We start from the raw sequence: 13,177 nt of genomic DNA on the forward strand, positions 1-13,177 counted from the left end.
CAAAACTATTCTACAGATTTGTAAACAATAAACTGAAAAACAAACAGGACTTGGAGAAATTAAGACAAGGAGGAGTTCAATACACTGAGGAAATGGAAATGGCAGAAATTATGAACAAACATTTTAAATCAGTGTTTACAAGGGAAAATATACAACCTGAAGAGATTGAGTGGAAAGAAAAAGTCCCCCCTATGGAAGAAATAGAAGTAACAAAGAATGAAATATTGACACTTGGGTAATTTTGATGTCAGAAAATCGCATGGGCCAGATGAAATAGCAAACTGGATTCTGAAAGAATGCAGGAATGAACTGGCAGACAAAATACATAGCATAATAAGCAGTTCCTTAAAAGAAGGAAAAGTTCCAGAAGATTGGAAAAAAGCAAATATAGTACCTATATATAAAAGAGGAAATAAAGAAGAACCTACCAACTATAGACCAGTCTCTCTAACAAGTACAATAGCAAAAATTTGTGTAAGAATTATCAAAAGTAGATGGGTAAAATACTTGGAAAAAAACAACCTACTAAATCCAAGGCAGTTTGGATTCAGACAAGGACGATCATGCGTCACCAATTTAATATGTTTCTATTCAAGGCTAATAGATTTAATACAAGAAAGAGATGGATGGGCTGATTGTGCATTTCTAGACCTAAAAAAAAGCTTTTGACAAAGTACCACATAAGAAGTTGCTTAAGAAATTAGAATATGAAGGAGGAATACAAGGTAAATTGCTAAATTGGATGGAAGACTTTTTGCAAGAAAGACAAATGAGAGTAGTGATAAGAGACCAGCACTCAAAATGGAATGAAGTAATAAGCGGTGTCCCGCAGGGAACAGTTCTGGCCCCAATAATGTTTGCTATATATATTAATGATATGGATGAAGGAATTGAAAGCTATATGAGCTTCTTTGCAGATGATGCAAAACTACTGAAAAGAGTGAAAACTGAAGATGATTGTGAATCACTACAGAGAGATCTAAATAAAGTACAAGAATGGAGTAGGAAGTGGGAGATGGAGTTCAATACAAAAAAGTGTAGTATAATGGAATTTGGAAAAAGCAAAAACAGAATAACAGGATCATATAATTTGGGAGAAGAAGGAATAAAAAAAGTAGAAAATGAGAAGGACCTGGGAGTCATTGTTATGAATAATATGTCACCTGAGAAACATATAAATAAGATTTTTGGAGAAACTTATAATTTAATAAGAACAATCAAAGTGGCATTTACATACCTGGATGAAGAAATGGTGAGGAAAATCCTAATCACCCTGATAAGACCAAGATTGGAATATGCAGCAACGATATGGTCACCAAGTACAAAAAAATGTATAAAAAAACTTGAAAGAATACAAAGAGCAATTACAAAACTGGCACCAACACTCTCAAAACTATCATATGAAGAGAGACTACAAAAACTTAAACTACAGACACTAGAGCAAAGAAGAGAGAGAGGAGATTTGATAGCTATTTACAGAATCATGAAAGGCATAGAAATTACTGATAGAGAGAATCTGATAAAATGGGATGACAGAAATACAAGAGGACACGGAAAGAAAATAAAAAAAAGACAGCTATAGAAGAGATTTGAAAAAGAACAGCTTTCCTCACAGAGTGATAGACAGTTGGAACAAGTTAGATGAGAAAGTGGTGTGTGCAAAAACAATACATGAATTTAAAAATAGTTTAGATAAAATGAGATATGAAGACGGGACCCCACGAGCATAGCTCCCCTTCCCGTAAAATACAACTAGGTAAATACACACACATATATATATATATATATATATATATATATATATATATATATATATATATATATATACATACATATGCATATATATATATATATATATATATATATATATATATATATATATATATATATATATATATCCATTAACTTCTCTCTTACATACATACAAATACCAAAAGCTTTTTCCCCCAACACGGGAGGTAGCCAAAAAGAAAATGCATAGAAACCAATGGAATGGGTGGGAGTGGTTTCTATGCCATTTTCTCTTTGGCTATCTCCCATGTAGGGGGAGAAAGCCTTTGGTATATATATATATATATGTGTGTGTAAGAGTGAAGTTAATGGAAATATATATATATACAGTATATACTGTATATATATATATATATATATATATATATATATATATATATATATATATATATATATATAGTATATGTAATACATTTCTAAACCTACTTTGATATTTTCCTTGTTCAGATCACTCAGCATATCTTGCAAGTCTTCTGCTCTTTCTGAAATAACAATAATGTCATCCACAAATCTTAGGTGGTTCAAATATTTGCCATTAATCTTCAAACCTTTCTCTTCCCAACTCAACCTTCTGAAAGTATCTTCCAAACAAGCTGTAAATACCTTGGATGAAATGGTATCACCTTGCCCTACTTATTTCCCAATCTTGATCTTTTCTGTATCTTTATGTAGTTGAATTATAGCAGTACCTTTTGTATCAATCATTTCTAAAACCCTTACAATCTGTTTAAAGTAAAGAAATTATAATTGATGATGAGAGTCTTGAAGAAGTTGAAGAGTATAATTATTTAGGGCAGATGGTGAGAATAACCAAAGATCATGATAATGAAATAAAAAGACATATTACAATTGGTTGGAAAGTGTTTGGTAAGTATAATAAAATCCTGAGAGGCTCTCTACCTTTATGTTTGAAATGTAAAGTTTACAATCAATGCATTCTGCCAGCAATAATTTATGGGTGTGAGACTTGGAAACTAACGAAGGCGATGGAAACAAAGCTAAGGACTGCACAGAGGAGAATGGAGAGATCAATGATGGGAATAATGCTGAGAGAATGAAAGAGAGCAGGTTGGGTGAGAGAGCAAACTAGAGTGAAAAATATTGTGGAGGCAGTGAAAGAGAGGAAGTGGAATTGGGTAAGTTAGTGCGAACGACTGATGAGTGATGGAGCAAGTGTGTTACTGACTGGATGCCATGAGATGGGAGGCATGGAAGAGGGAGACCAGACAGAAGGTGGAGAGATGAGATTGAGAAGTTTGCATGAGTGATGTGGCAGAGATAGGTGCGGTCGGTCATGTGAATCATGGAATGCTATGTAGGAGGCCTTTGTTCAACAGTGGACTCAGGAAGGCTGATTTGATTGCTTGATTGGATATAACAGGTCCTCGGTTATAACAGATCTTTGGATATAACAACAGACCCCTGTCCCCATATTGTCCATTATATTGAGTGTTTACTGTATATATGTGTGTGTGGTGCGAGAGGTGAATGCTAGGGTAGTGGGTCAGGGATTGGAGATGGTTAAAGAAAATGGAGAAAAGTGGGAGGTGAGCCAGCTGTTGTTTGCGGACGACACTGCGCTTGTGGCAGGGTCAGAGGAGGGATTGAGGATGCTGGTGGCAGAGTTTGGGAGAGTATGTGATAGAAGAAAGCTAAAGATAAATGTGGATAAAAGTAAGGTGATGAGATGTACAAGGGGTGAAAGTGGCAGTAGACTGGAAGTGAACATTAAGGGAGAGCGACTGGAGGAAGTGGATAGTTTTAGATACTTGGGTGCAAGTGTAGCAGGAAAAGGTGGAGTGAAGGTGGAGGTAGAATGTAGATTGAGAGAAGCGAGTAAATGCCTTGGTGGTTTAAAGAGTGTAATGAGGAATAGACATTTGGGAATGGATGTGAAGAGGAGACTGTATGAAGGAGTGATTGTGCCAACAGCACTGTATGGGGCAGAAACGTGGAATATAAGAGAAGAAGAGAGAAGGAGTTTGAATGTGTTTGAGATGAGGTGTCTGAGAAGTATGGTGGGGGTTACTAGGCTGGATAGAGTGAGAAATGAGGAGGTGAGGAGGAGAACAGGGGTGAAAAAGGATTTGGGAGATAGGGTTGATGAAAGAATATTAGGATGGTTTGGACACATGGAAAGAATGAGTGAAGAAAGACTAGTAAAAGAGGTATGGAAGGCAGATGTGGAGGGAGTGAACATGAGGGGACGTCCTAGGATGAGGTGGATGGATGGGGTGAAGGGGGCTTTGGGGAAGAGGGGAATGTCTGTTGAGGAAGGATGGGAGAGGACGGAAGAAAGAGGTGAGTGGAAAATGGTTGTATATGGATGATGTTGTGACTGCATGAGGAGGAATAGGCGGGGGGGTGGGGGCCGGGGTAGTATGTGTGAGTAAATTTTGACGCAGCCCGAAGGGATTTCTCCCCGTCCTCGCCTTATATGCAGAGGGGGACGGAGAGGGGGGGTCGCCGATTAAACGAAGCGGCCTTGCTGTGGATGTGCTGTGTCTTGCGACACTGCTTCTGACCCAGGGCGGTGGGCAGGGTGCAGGGATGACCCGTCATCCAGGAGGTGCTCAGATGAGAGGGAGGGTGGGAGGGGTGTGGAGTGTATTTAGGGATGAAATGGGTGGGAGTGTTTTTATGCCTTTCCCTTTTTGGCTACCTCCCTTGGAAGGGGGAAAAAGCCTTGGTATATGTATGTATGTATATATATATATATATATATATATATATATATATATATATATATATATATATGTATATGTATATATATGTATATATTTACCTAGCTATATTTTACGGGATGGGAGCTATGCTTGTTGTGACCCATTTTTGTATCTCTCCACATCCAGTTTATTCTTGAACTCGTGTATAGTTCTAGCATTCACTAGTTTCACTGTTTAGTTTGTTCCAGACATCAATCACTCTGTGCAGGAAACTGTTCTTTTTCAGGTCTCTTCTGTAACTGTCCTTCTTTAGCTTCTTATTGTGTCCTCTCGTTTCTCTCTTGTTCCATTTCAATAGTTCATTTCTATTGAGAACTTCCATCCCTTTCATAATTCTGAAGATGGTCAACAAGTCACCTCTTTCCCTTCTCTGCTCCAATGTTGACAGCTGTAATTTCTCCAATCTTTGTTCATATATCAAATTTGATAGTGTGGGTGCCATCTTTGTTGCTGCTCTTTGGATTCTTTCTAATTTCTTTGTGTTTTTCTTTTTGCTTGGTGCCCACATTGATATAGCATGTTCTAGTTTCGGTCTTATCAATGTAGTACAGTAATTATTTTCTTAACCATCTCTTCATCCATGTAGTCGAAGGCTACTTTCATTGATCTTATAAGTTGTAACTCTCTCTGAATAATTTATTTACATGTTTGTCAGGTGTCAAGTCACTTGAGATGATTACTCTTAGATCCCTATCTGAGTTTACTTTCTTTACTATGTTTCCAATTGTATATTTTCCCGAAATTCTATTTTTACCTCTTCCAAATTCCATTATGCTACATTTCTTGATGTTGAAGTTCATCTTGTATTTCTGGCTCCATTCCCATACTTTATCCAGGTCATCTGGGGTATTGGCTGCATGTTATTGTGACAAAGTGGCATGCAGTTGATACTTTAGGGTCTATATGAGGCACTCCTACGGACCAGAGCCACACATCATTTTGGCTGTGATAGAGGAAAACTCTGTTCATAGAGAAATGATGACACTTTTATACTATGACTGTCCCTCCGTTATGCTGTCCCCCAACCCCTTGTTACTGTCTTGTACAATTTCTCTGAATATTCATTTCCTTTTTTGCCTACCTTCCCTGTGGTGGGGGAAAAGAATACTGCCACCAAGTCATTCCACTTGGATCGTACGAGGCGAGAAGAAAGGGACGGGGATTGGGACTAGGCATCCTTCTCCTTGTAGCCCCACAGGGGACATTCCTAAAAGAAAAAGAGAAGGCATAAGAGGGTCTGGGAGTTTTCCGACCAGCACCCTAAGGTTTGGGTCTTTTAATGTGTGTGGATGTGGTACAGATGAGAGTAAAAGGGAAGAGATAGGTAGTATGTTTGTGAGAAGAAAGATGGATGTGTTGGCTTTGAGTGAAACTAAGCTGAAAGGGAAGGGTGAGTGTAAGTTTGAGAGTGTAAGTGGGAGGTTATCAGGAGTGAAGAGAAGGTGAGGGAGGGAAGGGGTGGCTATACTAGTAAGTGAAGAGATAGGTAAACGTGTAGTGGAGTGGAGGGAGGTTTCCTCAAGGATGATGTGGATGAAGGTGAAACTGGGAAAGGAGATGTGGGTTTTTGTGAGTGCATATGGGCCTGGCAGTGTAAAGAGTGTAGAAGAAAGGGAGTTTTTTTATAGATTTAAATGAGTGCATAGAGGATTTAGGGAGAAATATCAATGTAATAGTACTGGGAGACCTTAATGCTAGGGTAGGAAATGATCCAATTGATGGAGTGGTTGGGAAATGTGGAGTTGCAGGAAAGAATGGTAGTGGAGAGTTGATGGTGAAAATGTGTCTAGAAAGAGAGTTGATGATAGCAAATACAGTGTTTCGGAAGAAAGTCAAGCATAAGTACACATTGGAGAGGGTGGTGGATGGAAGGGTGGTAGATAGAGCGTTAATGGACTATGTAGTGGTAAAGAGGTTTATGATAGGAAGAGTTAAGGATGTACATGTGCTAAGGGGAGAGCTTGGGGGAATATCAGATCATTTTTTGGTGGAAGGTAAGTTGTGAGTGGAGGATAGATGGAGGAAGAGAAAAGGGACAAAAGGTAGGGAGGTACTTAGAGTGAACGCTTTAAATGAAAAGGAAAAGGAGAAGGAGTACAAGAAGAAGCTGAAGGAGGAGTGGGAGGGAGTGAAGGATAGAGTAGAGCTAGGTGTGGAGGAGGAATGGAGATGGTTCAAGGAGGGAGTCACAAAGTGTGCAAAGATGGTGTGTGGAACAAAAAGAACAGGAGGAAATAGAAGAAAGGGTAGTGAATGGTGGGATGAGGAAACAAAGAAGGTTGTAGAAGAAAAGAAGCGAGCTTTCATAGATTGGTTACAAAATAGGACGAGGGAGTCATATGAAAGGTACAAAGAAAAGAAAAGAGAAATAAAGCAAAATGTAAAGGAGGCAAAGAGGAGAGCAGATGTGAAGTGGGGTAAGAGTATGACAGAAAATTTTGAAAGTAATAAAAAGATGTTTTGGAAAGAAATTAAGAGAGGAAGAGGAGGCGAATCAAATAGAGAAGAAAAGGTAAAAGGTGCAGATGGAGAGATGATAATGGAAGAGAAGACATTAAGGGGAAGATGGGCAGAATATTTTAGGGATTTGCTAAATGCAAAAGAGGATAGGGAAGGAAAGATAGCTGCAGTGGGAAATGTGAAGAAAATGACCGTGATGAGTGAGGAAAATGGAGGAGAAATAAGGAAGGGTGAAGTGAAGGCAGTTGTTAAGATGATGAAAGCAGGTAAGGCACCTGGTCTGGATGGATGCCATGCAGAATGTCTAAAAAAAGGAGGTACAGTGATGGTGGACTGGCTGGTGAGGTTATTTAATGTTTGCTGGAGAGAGGGTAGAGTGCCAGAGGACTGGAGGAGTGCCTGTATAGTTGCACTTTACAAGGGAAAAGGGGACAAGTGTGAATGTAGTAGTTTCAGAGGGATTAGCTTGTTAAGTGTAGTTGGGAAGGCTTATGGGAGGATCTTGATTGAGAGGATTAGGAGAGGAAGAGAGGGAGTAATTGGTGAGGAACAGTGTGGACTTAGGACGGGTAGAGGTTGTGTAGATCAGATTTTTGTGGTAAGACAGATATGTGAGAAAGTTATAGGAAAGGGTAAGGATGTTTTTTTTGCTTTTATGGACCTGGAAAAGGCTTACGACAGGGTAGACAGAAAGGCACTGTGGGAGGTTATGCGGATATACGGGATATGAGGAAAGCTTCTAGGAGCTGTCAAGAGTTTTTATGAGAGTAGTAGAGCATGTGTCAGGATTAGAAATGGAGAGAGTGAGTGGTTCGAGGTAAAGGTGGGACTTCGTCAAGGATGCGTTATGTCACCCTGGCTGTTCAACTTATACATGGATGGGGTAGTGTGAGAGGTAAATGCAAGGGTGTTGGGTCAGGGATTGGAGATGGTTAAAGAAAATGGAGAAAAGTGGGAGGTGAGCCAGTTGTTTTTTGCGGACGACACTGCTCTTGTGGCAGGATCGGAGGATGGACTGAGGAAGTTGGTGACAGAGTTTGGGAGAGTATGTGATAGAAGAAAGCTGAAGATGAATGTGGATAAAAGTAAGTTGATGAGATGTACAAGGGGTGAAAGGGGCAGTAGTCTGGAAGTGAGCATTAAGGGAGAGTGACTGGAGGAAGTGGATAGTTTTAGATACTTGGGTGCAAATGTGGCAGGAAAAGGTGGAGTGAAGGTGGAGGTAGAATGTAGATTGAGAGAAGCGAGTAAATGCCTCGGAGGATTAAAGAGTGTAATGAGGAATAGACATTTGGGAATGGATGCTATGAGTAGACTATATGAAGGAATGATTGTGCCAACAGCACTGTATGGGGCAGAAACATAGAACATAAGAGAGAAGGAGTTTGAATGTGTTTGAGATGAGGTGTCTGAGAAGTATGATGGGGGTTACTAGGTTAGATAGAGTGAGAAATGAGGAGGTGAAGAGGAGAACAGGGGTGGAAAGGGAGTTGGGAGATAGGGTTAATGAAAGAATATTAAGATGGTTTGGACACATGGAAAGAATGAGTGAAGAAAGACTAGTAAAAGAGGTATGGAAGGCAGATGTGGAGGGAGTAAACATGAAGGGACGTCCTAGGATGAGGTGGATGGATGGGGTGAAGGGGGCTTTGGGGAAGAGGAGAATGTCTGTTGAGGAAGGATGGGAGAGGACAGAAGACAGGGGTGAATGGAGAATGGTTGTATATGGATGATGATGTGATGCATGAGGTGGAATGGGTGGGGGGATGGGGGATGAGGTAGTATGTGTGAGCAAATTTTGACGCAGCCCGAAGGGATTTCTCCCCGTCTTCTCCTTTATGCATGGGGGGACGGAGAGGGGGGTTGCTGATTTAATGAAGCAGCCTTGCTGTGGATGTGCTGTGTCTTGCGACACTGCTTCTTAACCAGGGCAGTGGACAAGGTCCAGGAATGACCCGTCATCTAGGAGGTGCTAAGATGAGACGGAGGGTGGAGGGGTGTGGAGTGTATTCAGGGATGTAATGGGTGGGAATGATTTTATGCCTTTTCCTTTTTGGCTACCTCCCTTGTAAGGGGGAAAAAGCTTTGGTATATGTATGTGCATGTATCTTGTAGCAATCTGCAATCTTCTTCTATTTTCACTCTCGAGTAATTTGGCATCATCGGCAAAATTTTTTATGTATTTACTCCTTCGTCCATATCATTTATGTATATGGCAAACATTAATGGACCCAACACAGAGCCTTGTGGGATGCCACTTTTTATATCTTCCCATTTTAAACTTTTGTCTCTACGTACCACTCTCATTTTTCTCCCAGTTAAGAAGTCCTTTACCCATTCCAATAGTTTACCTTGAATTCCTCCTATTTTTTTCAATTTTACTTATTAATTTTTTGTGTGGTACCTTGTCAAAAGCTTTCTGCAAATCCAGGAAGGCGCAGTCTACCCTTCCATATCTTTCTTGTATTATCTCAATTAGTCTCGAGTAAAAGCAGATTAGACTTGTGGTGCATGATCTTCCACTTCTAAAACCAAATTGTTTGGGGTTTATTATTTTATTTTCTTCCACGTGTTTGGTCCATCTGTTCCTGATAATCTTTTCGCATATTTTTGCTACTGTGCTTGTGAGGGACACCGGTCTAAAGTTTGTAGGATCTTCCCTGTTCCCTCCTTTGTGTATTGGCACTATGTTTGCATCTTTCCAATCTTGCGGTACCTTTCCCTCTTTTAATGTGTAGTTTATCAGTTCGTCATACACTTTCAATATCCAATTTGCAATTTCATCTGGTCCGTGCAACTTTCTGACATCTAGGCTTTTTATTTGGTCTCTTATTTCCCTTTGTGTTATTTTTATTTCCTTCATCATGGGTGAACTTTCTAGTTTCTTGTCCTCCCGGGGTTGTGATCTCTCAGTTTTAAAAACAGACCTGAAATGTGTGATCATAACTTCTGCCATCTCTGTGTCGTCTATGTACTCTTTATCTCCTTCATGCAATTTTACTATATCATGCTTATCCTTTAGTCTGTCGTTTATTTATCTGTAAAAGAGTTTTGGTTGATCCTTACATTTGTCTATGATATTCCTTTCATATTCTCTCTTTTCTTTCCTGCATATGTTTACATATTCATTTCTAAGTTTTTTATATGTTTGCCATTTAGATATTTTCCTATCTTCCATTTTTCCAAGCTTTATCTCTCCTGGCTTTAGTCTCACTACATCTTTTGTTGAACCAACATTTTATATAAATTTCTTTTTGTTTCTTTTTTGGTACATATTTGTTAACTCCCTCTTTATATTTTTCTTTAAATATGTTACATTTGTCTTCCATATATGTACAGTATATATGTGTATATATGTATATATACATATATATATATATATGTATATATATATATATGTATATATTCATATATATATATATGTACATATATGTATATATATGTGTGTATTTAAACTTAGAACCCACTGTCGGTGGAAAAAGATAAAAAGTGAGATGATTGTTCCTGTATATTTCGACCACTCTCTGTGGTCCTCTTCAGCAAAATAATTACAAAGGGATAGTATATATATATATATATATATATATATATATATATATATAAATATATATATGTATATATATATATATATATATATATATATATATATATATGTACATATATATAAATACATGTATTTACCTAGTTGTATTTTACGGGAAGGGGAGCTATGCTCATGGTGTCCCGTTTTCATATCTCGTTTTATGTAAACTATTTTTAAATTCATGTATTGTTTTTGCACACACCACTTTCTCATCTAACTTGTTCCAACTGTCTATTACTCTGTGAGGAAAGCTGTTCTTTTTCAGGTCTCTTCTATAGCTGTCTTTTTTTTTTTTTTTCTTTCCATGTCTTCTTGTATTTCTGTCATCCCATTTTATCAGATTCTCTCTATCAGTAATTTCTATGCCTTTCATGATTCTGTGAATAGCTATCAAATCTCCTCTCTCTCTTCTTTGCTCTAGTGTCTGTAGTTCAAGTTTTGCTAGTCTCTCTTCATATGATAGTTTTGACAGTGTAGGTGCCAATTTTTTAATTGCTCTTTGTATTCTTTCAAGTTTTTTATACATTTTTTTGTACTTGGTGACCATATCGTTGCTGCATATTCCAATCTTGGTCTTATCAGAGTGATTAATATTTTCTTCACCATTTCTTCATCCAGGTATGTAAATGCAACTTTGATTGTTCTTATTAAATTATAGGTTTCTCCAAAAATCTTATTTATATGTTTCTCATGTGACATATTCATAACAATGACTCCCAAGTCCTTTTCATTTTCTACTTCTTTTATTCCTTCTTCTCCCAATTTATATGATCTTGTTATTCTGTTTTTACTTTTTTCAAATTCCATTATACTACACTTCTTTGTATTGAACTCCATCTCCCACTTTCTACTCCATTCCTGCACTTTATTTAGATCTCTCTGTAGTGATTCACAATCATCTTCCGTGTTCACTTTTTTCAATAGTTTTGTATCATCTGCAAAGAAGCTCATATAGCTTTCAATTCCCTCATCCATATCATTAATATATATAGCAAACATTATTGGGGCCAGAACTGTTCCTTGTGGAACACCGCTTATTACTTCATCCCATTTTGAGTGTTGGTCTCTTATCACTACTCTCATTTGTCTTTCTTGCAAAAAGTCTTCTATCCAATTTAGCAGTTTACCCTGTATTCCTCCTTCAGTTTCTAATTTCTTAAGCAACTTCTTATGTGGTACTTTGTCAAAAGCTTTTTTTTAGGTCTAGAAATGCACAATCAGCCCATCCATCTCTTTCTTGTATTATATCTATTAGCCTTGAATAGAAACATATTAAATTGGTGACGCATGATCATCCTTGTCTGAATCCAAATTGCCTTGGATTTAGTACGTTGTTTTTTTCTAAATATTTTATCCATCTATGTTTGACAATTCTTTCACAAATTTTTGCTATTGTACTTGTTAGAGAGACTGGCCTATAGTTGTTAGGGTCTTCTTTATTTCCCCCTTTATATATAGGTACTCTATTTGCTCTTTTCCAATCTTCTGGAACTTTTCCTTCTTTCAAAGAACTGTTTATTATGCTATGTATTATGTCTGCCAGTTCATTCCTGCATTCTTTCAAAATCCAGTTTGCTATTTCATCTGGTCCATGTGATTTTCTGACATCAAGATTACTCAAGTGTTTCAATATTTCATTCTTTGTTACTTCTATTTCTTTCATAGGGGGGACTTTCTCTTTCCATTCAATCTCTTCAGGTTGCATGCTCTCCCTTGTAAACACCGATTAAAAATGTTTGTTCATAATTTCCGCCATTTCAATTTCCTCTGTGTATTCAACTTCTCCTTGTCTTAATTTCTCCAAATCTTGTTTGTTTTTCAGTTTGTTGTTTACAAATCTGTAGAATAGATTTGGTTGATCTTTACATTTTTCTATGACATCTTTTTCATATTTTCTCTTTTCCTCTCTGCACGCTTGTACAGCTGCACAGAAAACTATCGTTAGTAAATCACGCTAATCATTTTGACACAAAACAACGAAACTATTTGAGACAAGTTGAAGTCTCCATCGGAAATAAGATTATCATGTCATAGTGAATCCATATGAACTCCGGAACTATTATTCGATTCATATTCATTCAGAAGGAATTCGAACAATTCGAACCCCAGAAATACCAACCCTTCGGTATCATAAGGTTATGTTCATTAGCGAATGTTTCGACACCCCTACTAACGATAGTTTTCTGTGTAGCTGTACATATTCATTTCTATAACAAGTATATATTTTCCATTTTTCTGGTCTTTTGTTTTTCTTCCATTTGGCCCAAGCTTTGTCTCTTTTGTCTTTTATCTCCCTACAACTTTTATTATACCAGCACTTTACATATTCTTTTTCTTGTTTTTGTCTCGGGGCATACTTTTCTACTCCTTTTTTTATAGATTTTTGTCAAAATATTCCATTTCTCTTCTACTGTTGTATCTTTGTGTATTCTTTCCCAGTTTTCATTTTGGAAGAATTATCTTATTTTATCAAAATTTGCTTTTTCATACATCAATCTTCCTTTTGTATATTGTTCATTTCTTTTCATGTATTTTTTCTCATTTAGTTCTAGTTCTATCAATATGTGGCCACTTTTGCTTATTGGTGCCTGGTATTCTATCTTTTCCACTATTTCAG

The sequence above is a fragment of the Oratosquilla oratoria genome, chromosome 32, assembly GCF_046742065.1.
Source record: "Oratosquilla oratoria isolate Oo_2021 chromosome 32, ASM4674206v1, whole genome shotgun sequence".
Taxonomy (NCBI): domain Eukaryota; kingdom Metazoa; phylum Arthropoda; class Malacostraca; order Stomatopoda; family Squillidae; genus Oratosquilla; species Oratosquilla oratoria.